We start from the raw sequence: 11,425 nt of genomic DNA, 5'->3' as shown, positions 1-11,425 counted from the left end.
AATGACTGAGTTTTCGTTCGCGTTGTTATCTTTACTTTCGAAAGGGCCGCTCGTTAGATCTTTTTCTCGACTCGGTTCTCGTGATCTTCGGCATCAAACTTCCGTATATAAATTATCACGCATCCCTCGTTTCTGTGGTTATTGAGAAACGGGAAGTTAGCAACTATTCCCTCTAAATGTCTATCCCGAAGGACTCCCGGAAGTTTCTTTCGAGCATCTAGTTTAGTCTCACATCAAACCTTTCGAGATCTTCGTAGAGATCGATTCTGTAATCTTCAGGTTTCGGATGCCCTTAGAGCTTGGTAATATCTATCTAGACCATCACGTCTTGAATCCTTAGAAGCGTCTGCCCAACGAAACTCTAGAAATTCCTTTGAGGAAACCGAAGTCATTCAGGGTTGGAGCTTCCATGAGAAAGCAGATTGATATTGTAGATTGAGAGAGAGTCAAAAAGCGAAGACATGTCCCGATAATGAGAATTCGTTAGAATGCCCAGTAAAGACCGGATTCCACTTGAGAAAGTGAAGATCAGAAGCAACAAATCCATTCGTATCTCATTCCAATCCATGACCCATATCTTATTCCTTGAATTTCGGGACGAAATTCCCTCTAACGGGGGGATAATGTAACAACCCGAAGTTGTTCATCGCCGAAAACCCGTTCTACCCGTATAACTCGTCGGAAATCGAAATGTCCCGTTATCATTTTCGGGTTTAGTTATCTAAAATTATATATTTATTCTCATTCAATAAGGGTCCAAATCATTTAGGAACTCATGAATTTAGCCCAAAACATTTATTTCTTAAGTTTTAGAAATATTCTCGTCGGGTGACGAAAACTCAATCGGGTGCGACCCAAAGCATCGTTTAAGACCGGTATCGGGTAGAATTCCACCGTGTCCAAATTTTAGGGACTATATAAACATGTTCTAGCACTCATTTGAAGCTTTTTCCTTCTCTCTCTACTCTCTCTCTAACCTCTCTCCAAAATCCAAAGATTAAGTGTCCAAAACTCAAATTTAAGACTTCAAATCCTTAAGGTACCTTCCTAGCCTTAATCTATAGCATGTTTAGCTTCCAAATTAGACACTTAATCATAAAATTGGACATTATATGTCAGTTTACGGCCCAGGAGGCAGCCTAGGCCGTAAACACCATTTTGAAGGGTTTTTAGCCCTTAAACTCCTTCCTAGACTCAAATGGACTTTAGATATGGCTAAGGGGCTTCAAGATATGGACTTACAACACCTAAAACTATAATTTTGTGGACTTTGAAGGAGTTTACGGCCAAGGCATAAGCTTGGGCCGTAAACTCATGAAAATGGTGTTTTACATGTATTTAAACCCTTCCAAATCACCCCTACAGCTTAGATATGAATTATAGGACTTTGATTCTTGCATTTGGACACTTGAAACATTAATTTTGAGGGACTTAGGTGAGTTTACGGCCAAGGAGAGTTCTTGGGCCGTAAACTCCATAAAACTTGGCATAAATCTCATTCTAAGGTGTTAGAAAGCCATCCAACACCACCAAAAGCCTTGGAATAAATCAAGGGACCAACCAAAAATACTTTGAGGGCCTAAAACACAACATTTATGAGGTTTCTAAGAGTTTACGGCCAAGACATGTTCTTGGGCCGTAAACTCCAAAATTTTTGGTGTTAGAATGCAAACTACACACCCCTAAGGCCCTTAGATGAATTTTAGAAGTCCTTTCATGCGTGTTCTAGGCCTTGAAACACTTTGGAACACCACACACAAGAGTTTACGGCCATGAAGGGGGTTTCATGGGCCGTAAACTCCACAAATTCCCCAAAAATCTCATACAAACTCATATTAGGCCTTGGATTAATTTTACCAATCACATGTGATTTGTTCTAGCACCATTTAGCACCATTTCCTTGAGTAATTAGGAGTTTACGGCCAGGAGCCTATGCTAGGCCGTAAACTCCCATAAATTAATCATTTTGGTGATTTTAATCCATTCCATGCATTTAGGTCAAAGCCTAAAATCATTTCCCATGTCCATATAAGCCATTTAAGCCATTTTAACACCCAAAACCACACCACATGAGTTTACGGCCGTAAACTCATGTATGTGTGTGTTTTCTGGTTGTAAACTCATTTAAAAGTTTACTCATGGGGAGTAAACACAAGTCCCAAGTCCCTAGTGTCATTTCCTATCCTTAAACGCCACCCGGGTCCCTCCAAACACTCGTATCAGAGTGTTTTCGCGACTTGAAGCAAGTGTCCCTATCAAATGAATAAACTAAGTCCTAATTAGATACAAATGTGTATCTTTACATTATAATTAGGAACCTCGCGTATTTACAAGCCCCGGATCGACTCTTAGCATCCAAACCGTCTCATATCTCGTCCGGTGAGTTCATACCCCTACGCCTTTTTCACTGTTTTTTAACTGTTTTCAGGAGGGGAATACAAGCAAACCAAAACTGTTTTCAAATCATAAAATCTATGTATTTCAAATAATATCTGGCAATCTTATAAATTCTTTTACTCCTTATGTATTATGTTGAGCATAAGGAATGATTTATCAATTACAACTAAATGGATTTTAGTTAAGAAAATAACCAAACTAATCAAATTATTATGGGAATAATTTGGGGGTTCTATGTTTCTCTTTATATCACTTACTGATCTCTGTACTAAGTTATTAGATAAACTATGTCTGATTAAGTTTATCTCTGTATCATTCGAATGTTTTGCCAGATAGTCTCATTGTATGTAACTATTTTTATTGTATCATGTCTTAAAACCTTTGTATGTTTGTTATCGTACATGAATCCTGTGAATAGTTTAATACTAGTTTGTGAGATAGTCACTACCCTTTATGGATGATCAAGTAAATCCTCTCCGGAAGTGTAACCAGAGTCTCCTGGAGGGAGAGCGAAGAGTTTGTGAATAGATCTATTCGGGACTGACAATCCCACACCTTAACTGCTAGCTACAGTTGGGCGGGCACGCCTGGGGTGACAAATTCTGGATATCATTCGACGTCTGACTAACGTCAAGGAGGTCTCGTTGTCGTATCAGTATGGTTACCCGACTCACAATACGTATTAATATAAACTTATTCACAGCTATGATTTCGTTTAGAATCTACATCTCGTTCGGGATGGTAATTCCATGGTTTTGTAATCTATATCTCGTTCGGGATGGTAATCCCATGGTTTTATGTCTATACCTCGTTCGGGATGATAATCCCATGATCTTGTGTCTATATTTCGTTCGGGATGGCAATCCCATGGTTTTGAAACTAAATCTTATACGGGATGATAATCCCATGATTTTATCAATCTATCATATATCTAGTTTCGGGATAGTGATCCCATGGTTTATCGAGCTATCTTATATCTACTTTCGGGATAGTGATCCCATGGTTTTTATCGAATTACCTTATAACTGGTTCGGGATGTAGTCCCAAGGTTTTCAAAATGCTTTCTATTTACAGTCCATCTAAATTATAGTTTTGTGATTTAAACTATACTATGTGTTATCCAATAAATCTTACAATTAGGAAAATATGGGATTTTCCTGGGGTTAACTTATAACTTGTAACAGAACTGTAACGAAAGATAACTTAACTACTTTACATATGAAAATATGGGATTTTCTTGGATATCAAATCTTTTCAGAAAACTAAAGGAAACCGATACATTTTCACAAAACAAAACCGCTTATGAACTCACCAGCTTTATGCTGATTTTCAAACTGCTTGTATTCTCAGGTCCAAGTTAGACAGGTACCCGACGATATCTTTTGATGAAGATGGAGTACTCCGAAGACTCGTCTCTTTTGTTCATATGATATATGTATAACTTTGTACAATTTACTTTTGAACTAAATGTAAACTTTCACATATATGTAATGTAATGGTTGTTTACTATGATTACTATGTACATTGGATTTGATACACAACATGGAGTCAACCCCGGGAACGTTTCCGCCTTTGGTTTTCGGGGTGTGACAATAACACTTATGCTCCCACTAGCTTTGACATGTACTCAGAAATCACCTGACTTTCTTACCAAAGTTCAGATTTCTGATACTAGATTGTTTTGATAAAACATTATCAAAATCATACACCTTCCCTTAGATAGCTCATAGGTGTATCTAAACAATTATGAAGAGGGATGCCGAAATCATAATGGTTAGACCTTTTTGCCACTTCTCACAAGTCCAGGTTAGTGTGCCGGTTAACCACACACGCTCCACTAACGACTTTGAGAATGTAAATATCACAATTGCTATCTAGCTAAAATCTACTTAGTGAAAGTGTTTCCTCACCATCATTTTCATGAATCGGAGAGAAAACTTATGAAACTTAGATTTTTATGGTGTATGAGTTCCTACCCATATGAATTTATCAAAACCATAATCACAAGACAAGGATAATGACAAATCCAAACTCATATGGATTGAAGTCAATCTTAATTTCTTGCCACCTGGCAGCTCAAGGGCCTGCCATTGCTTCAAAGTTGTTGTGCAACCAATTGAGAACTCTAAGAAATCATATGCAAAGCCAACTTTAACTGGAATGGGCACAGAATATGTCAACATGATAGGTTCTAAACCTCAAGTCGTGTGCCAGTGAAGAACTTCAGGTTTTATTCTTGATTAGTTCTTGAGACTTTCAAGACCTTTAAGACTCCCAATGTCCTGTTGAAATATAAGACTTTCTTGTAAGATATTCAAGAGATAGTGTGGATTCTAATCAAGACAAACACTTCACACAATTGGCCTTAGTTGGTCTTTGTTTTATCCAAAACATCACAACTTACCAATTTCAAATGTACAAGAGTAGAAAACTTTTACTCTTACATTTGACAAGTGTTTTAAACCTTCTTTAAGACATGTCACTCAAGTTACAATCTTGGAGTATGACTCTAAGAATTGTTTTTGGGAATGAAGTATGAATCATCCTCTTGATTTAACCACTTCAACAACTCATAACTCCTCTTCTTAACTATCAGAATGTACTTAGAGGATGAATTGTGATAAGGTCTGAAAATCATTAAGATGATCTTAAAACATGATACTAAAGTACTCTCCCATCTTTTCAAATTTTAGAAACTTTTATCCTTCTGCCTAATTTGATTCTTCTTATTCGTTCTGTTATACATTGAAAATTTTTCAATGCTTCAGAATTATACTTAAGCTTCTAAGTATAATCATATTTACTAAACCTTAGTAAATCATGACGAATAGTCTTATCCATCTTTTGTGGTGGACTTTGACAAGTGCACAAGAAAGTGTACTTGATCCCTTAGTCCTTCTCTTGATTCACACATCCATGTGAACAAGCAGTTAGTCTTAATTTTCCAATGCTCGAAAGTTCTCATTCATCATACTATACAACTTGCACGATTCCAAGTTTCTATCCAATTGAAACATGGGTGATGAGAATTTTTCCTTATTTGGTAAATTTAGACATTACCACAAATGAAAGAATCAATTTCATATTTCCACTCTTGCTATTAATGGAATCATATAAGCAACAAGTTTTCCTCAAATGCCATTGTAAGGATATTTTAAAATAAATAAAATCAAAAATTTTCTTTTATTTTAAATCTGTACGGAAAAAACTTATCCTTACAATCCATATCAAAACTTGTTATCTATTCCTAAGCAATATCTCATAACTCCTAAGAAGTAGCTCAACAATCCAATCTTCAAACAACACGATAGAAATCCATCTATGCGATCAGATTCATCATATTCTTTCTTTAAGTTTCTTGACTTTTCTTTGATTCTTAAAACATCACCATGTGACCCAGTCACATCATGTATCAAGAATCTCATAGTAGAAACTTAGCAGAGTTAGATGGTGGACTTTACCTGAAATAAAGTCAAACTTATTGACTTTATCATCCTTAGGTAAGTTTGGCAGCTTCATAACCAAAGCCCCTTCCTTTGGCAATAGGAACATATGGACCCTTAGGTAATAGTACATGGGACTATCTCAGACTTAGCCTTTCTCTTTACCATTTGGTCAACCAAGTTGACTATGGCCAATCCCTTTCCATTGGGAAGAGAATGCATTTCTGGATTTCCTGTGTCGCTATTGTCCTTGTCCATAAAGTTTTGAGAAGTTGATCTCCTAATCAAATTTGCTTTACTAGTACACTAAATCATTTCTGATTTAGCAGCACCAAGCAAATAGATAAGATCATTAAGGGTCTTGTCATAGTCTATTTCATAGGAGTCCCAAAGGAACTCACTATGTGACTTAGAAAGTGATTGAACCACTAACTTTCTCAAGACTTTGACACCCAACTCTCCCGGCTTGTCAGCATGTGACTTCATCTCCAAGATGTGATCACACCTAGACCTTGCCTTGCCAATAAGGCTTGAGTGACCTTGAACTTGTGGGTTAGGGAGAATAGTTGGAGGAGGTGCAGGAAGTGAAGTTCCAAGATATTTGGGAAGATCATAGATGTCTGAACTTGACATCTTTTGGGAGATATTCAAGATAGTTGATTTAAAGTCCTTAATATAACACCCAATATGAAATATTAAGGCTAGGACCCAACAAACTATTTTATAACTTCGAAGAGGGATGTCGTAATCCAAGCTATAGAATATTTGAAGGTAGGTGAATGACGATTCACCAATTTCCACCATGAAAAACGAAATAATTAATTAGGTTTTAATTGGATTTGAAATTCCTAGATCTTTGAGATTCATTGAACTTTCAATTGCATGTTTCAATCTCGAGTGTGCCCTTCAGGTTTTGTGACTGGGATGCCAAGGATCACAAAACAAGGTGTGAAGTAACCATGCAAATTACTTGGTACCCTTAAGTGTTTACCCCTCAATCGATGTGCCGGTTAACCACCCACGCTGCATCGATACTATGATAAACATTAAGTTACCCTTTGCCTACCTTGTTAAATACTAGTTAGTGTGCCGGTTAACCACACACGCTCCACTAACCGACTTAAACAAAGTGCAAAGTGTAATTTCATGGATTAGCACCTTATTCACATTTTCCTAAGTAACTAAGATTGGGTATTATTAAGAGTTTAGTTACGTAGTATTTATCATTAATACTTTTAATGAAGGGAGAATTATAGTCCTGTCAAACCCGTTTAGCTAACAACCCTCCACCAGTCAAGGAAGCGGTGGGTTAGAGTGGACACCCATTAAACTGCCATTTTATAGGCAGTAACCTTATACCCCCTTATAGACCGGCTTCGTGAATGCGGCCTACTAACGGTAAGACTGACTTTACTCTTATACATATATATAAATATTATTAACTTATAATTTTATAAAGTATAAGGGTTGAATTTTAACTCTTTAAAATTCTAAGGGCTTAACATGGAATTAAAGTATTCATAAAAGAAAACTTTTCAAATTACAAAACTTGAGGGCAAGTTTTGAAACTATTCAAAACTCTTGGATTTTCATAACTTATGAGTTTTAATTAAAGTATTAAAACTTTTAATGAAGAGAGTCTTGGACATCCATAACTTGAGGACAAGTTATGGAGCCATAAAAACTATTTATAAGAAAAGACTCTTCATTTTTTTTTTTATAACCTAAGGCATTTTTATGAGTTTTTAAGATTCATAAATGTGACTTTTCATATAACTTGAGGACAAGTTACAAAAACACATTTTATGAACAACTTTTAGATTAATTTGGGTTGAAAACATCTAACACATATTTTTCATTAATCTAAAAAATAACTCATAAAACAAGGAAACATAAAACTTTTGGTAATCCGTAACTTATCGAGTTAAATGTTTGTTTTATGATGAAACTTTTCATGTTCCATAACTTAAGAATAAGTTATGGAATTCATTAAAACATTAACACCAAATTTTGTAACTCCATAAAAACTTTGAATCAATTTTTTTTAAACATTTTCATATCCATAACTTATGGCGGTTTCAAAAAACTCTTTGGATCAAACTTTTAAAACTAATAAAATAGTCATATCATTTTATCCTTTACTAAATTTGACCTAATTCAACTCATATAGCAAATGATTCAAATTTTACAAATAATTAGTTTTTCACAAAAAAAAAGTAATTATCTTAAAATTTGATAAACGTCATGCTTTTTTTCCTTTTTTTCAACTTTGAAAATAAAACATTTGCATCAATATAACAGAAAACAACCCATGGCTCTGATACCACTGTTGGGTTTTGAGCATTCTAACACTCCTATGGTGTACATGAAGCCCTATAAACCTTGGATCTATGTTTTCTCTATTATACATGCAAATAAGAACTTTCCAAGGCTTAAATCCTAACTAGCATATTATGAAGCAACTATACTACAAAGACTAGTTAGATGACATACCTTTTGGTGTAGCTTGATGTCTTCAAGCTTTAAGAGCTTAGCCCCAATAGTGTGGAAGCCTCAAGTGGAATCACAAATCACGAAAACACCTTGGAAGACTTTAGAGAATATGGATACTTGGCTCTCTCTAGTGAAATCGGCTAGCCCTTTTTAGTGTACCCACACTAGTACCAATTTCACCAACCAAGGACATCTTTATATAGTGTAGAGGATTAGGGTTAAACCCTAATACCCATGACCTTTCATTTCCTAGGATCCATGGGTTAAAGCTCCATGGACTATCCATGAAGACTTAGCCCAACCTAAATGAACTTGGCCCACTACACATATATATCTAAGAGTCCATATTTAATTAGTTCATTTTGATCACTTAATTAATTATAAATTAATTCTTGATCAATACTAATTAAATAATATGATTATATTAATATATTAGAACTTATAATATATTAATATAAATCATAAATATACTATTCTCAAAATACTATCCATATAAATTGTGCCGGTGAAGTGCAACCCAAATGGACCATGCTGGGTCAGGTCAAGTACATACCAAATATAGTTATGGACTAAAACATTAATCCAATATATTATAAAGTATCTAAATGTTTTATTAATTTCCCAATCTTAGTTACTTTAAGAAAAATGTGAATAAGGTGCTAATCCATGAAATTACACTTTACACTTTGTCTATGTCGTTAGTGGAGCGTGTGTGGTTAACCGGCACACTAACTTGGACTTAACAAGGTAGGTAAAGGATGACTTAGTATTTATCATAGTATCGATGGAGCGTGTGTGGTTAACCGACACATCGATTGAGGGGTAATTTATTAAGGGTACCAAGTCATTTGCATGGTTACCTCACAACTAGTTTTGTGATCCTCGGCATCCCAGTCACAAAAATTGGAGGGAACGCTCGAGATTTAAACATGCCTTTGAAAAGTTCATTGAATCTCAAAAGAATCTGGGAGTTTCTAAAAAAACCAAATTAAATATTTTTTAATATTTCGACTTTGGTGGAAATTGGTGAATCGTCATTCACCTACCTTTCAAATATGTTATTACATAGATTACGACATACATCTTCTAAGTATAATATCTTGTGATTGGGTCCTAGCCTTAATACTACATTTGGGTTTTTTATTAAGGACTATCTCTATATCTAAACTGATCCTTTCTTTCTTCTCTTACAAGATGTTTGCAAACAACGCTGCTTCTGGCTCTAATCCTAGTGGCTCCTTTTCTCTTATGAACTTGTGTGGGAAAGTCACTTATGATGGATCCAACTTTAATGAATGGACCAGAAACATCAGAATGATTACTCGCTATGAGGACAAGGAATATGTCCTTGATAAGGAGCTTAAGGAGATTGATGAGACAGTTGCTACTCCTCAAAGTGCTCATCAAGAGAGGTATGAAATCATCTCCTCCATGATAACAACTCGCATGAAGGATGGTGAACCCTTCACGGGCCACATGCAGAAAATGCAAAGATTTGTGGACCGTTTGCTGAAGCTAAATCTGAACTTCCCCGAGGAGCTTGAAATAGATATCATTTTGCACTCCTTACCTTCATGTTATGATCAATTCCGCATGACATACCACATGAACAAGGAAGAGGTCACACTCAGGAAATTTCAAGGACACTTAAAGATCATGAAAGTGGTCTTAAGGGTAAGGCGATTGTTACTCCTACTCCTACCAACTCCGCTCTGTCTTGGCAATCGGGAACGGACGAGGGAAGAAGAGAAAGAGTTCTTTGAAGGGTACCAAGGTTAGGACCCTTGATGGCTCTTCATCAGGTGGAACCAAGAAAGGTTTCATCACTCCTTCTTCTGACCCAAAAGAGGTTGAATGCTTCTATTGCCATGAAAAGGCACATTGGAAGCAGAACAGCCCAAAGTACCTGCAAGATGTGAAGGATGGGAGAGTTAAACCCAACCATGCAGGTACTTACACTATCTTATCTAATAACTCACCCCATTCTAATTCTTGTGTCCTTGATACCGGTTGTGGTATTCATATTTGTTTTGACTTGTAGGGACTAAGAAGAAGTGAGAATGTGGAGCAAGGAAGGATAAACTTAATCATGGGGAATAGGAAAGTTACACCTATCACCAAGATTGGAGTTTATACTTTGTCGATAAGTAGTGGGTTAAATTTAGATTTGAATAAATGTTGTTACTCGCTAGAAATGGCAAAAAAATATTGTTTCCTTTCATGCATTGTATAAACAAGGGTTTACCTTTTCATTTAATAATGAATTTGGTTCTATTGACGCTTTCTTTAATAATGTTCTTTATTTTAATGCATTACCTTGTGATGGTGTGTATGAAGCTGTGTCTGTTGTAGATAACATAGGAAATGACGTGATGTGTATTGATTCTATTAATAATAATAACTTGGATAAAGCATCATTATGGAATTGTCGTCTTGGGCATATAAGGAAGAAACGCATAGGCCAACTCCAAAAGGATGGAGTCTTGGAGTCGTTTGACCTAAAGTCAGATGATACATGCGAATCATGCTTACTTGGAAAAATGACAAAGTCACCCTTCATAGGCTCTTGTGAGAGGGGTGAAGGTTTGTTGGACCTTGTACCCACGGATGTGTGTGGACCATTCAAACATGCCACATGGGATGCTGATCGTTATTATTTGACTTTTACTAATGATTACAGTAGATATGGATATATCTACTTAATCAAGCATAAGTCAGAGACTTTCGAAAGGTTTAAGGAATTTAAACAGGAATTCGAGAATCAATTGCGCAGGAACATTAAGATGCTTCGATCCTATCGAGGTGGTGAGTATCTAGTTCAGAGTTCCTCAACTATCTTAGGGAATGTGGGATTGTCTCACAATTGACACCTCCCAGGACACCACAGTTGAATGGTGTAGCTGAGAGGCGTAATCAAACCTTGTTGGATTTGGTTCGTTCCATGATGAGTTGAGCTTCGCTACCAATCTCATTTTGGCAGTATGCCTTAAAGACTGCTGCCCATATTCTTAATCTAGTACCTACAAAGAAAGTTGCCAAAACTCCTCACGAGATGTTAACTGGTAAAGTACCCAAACTAGACCACATCAAGA

The sequence above is a fragment of the Lactuca sativa genome, chromosome 8 (genome assembly GCF_002870075.4).
Source record: "Lactuca sativa cultivar Salinas chromosome 8, Lsat_Salinas_v11, whole genome shotgun sequence".
Taxonomy (NCBI): domain Eukaryota; kingdom Viridiplantae; phylum Streptophyta; class Magnoliopsida; order Asterales; family Asteraceae; genus Lactuca; species Lactuca sativa.
This window is presented reverse-complemented; position numbering follows the sequence as displayed.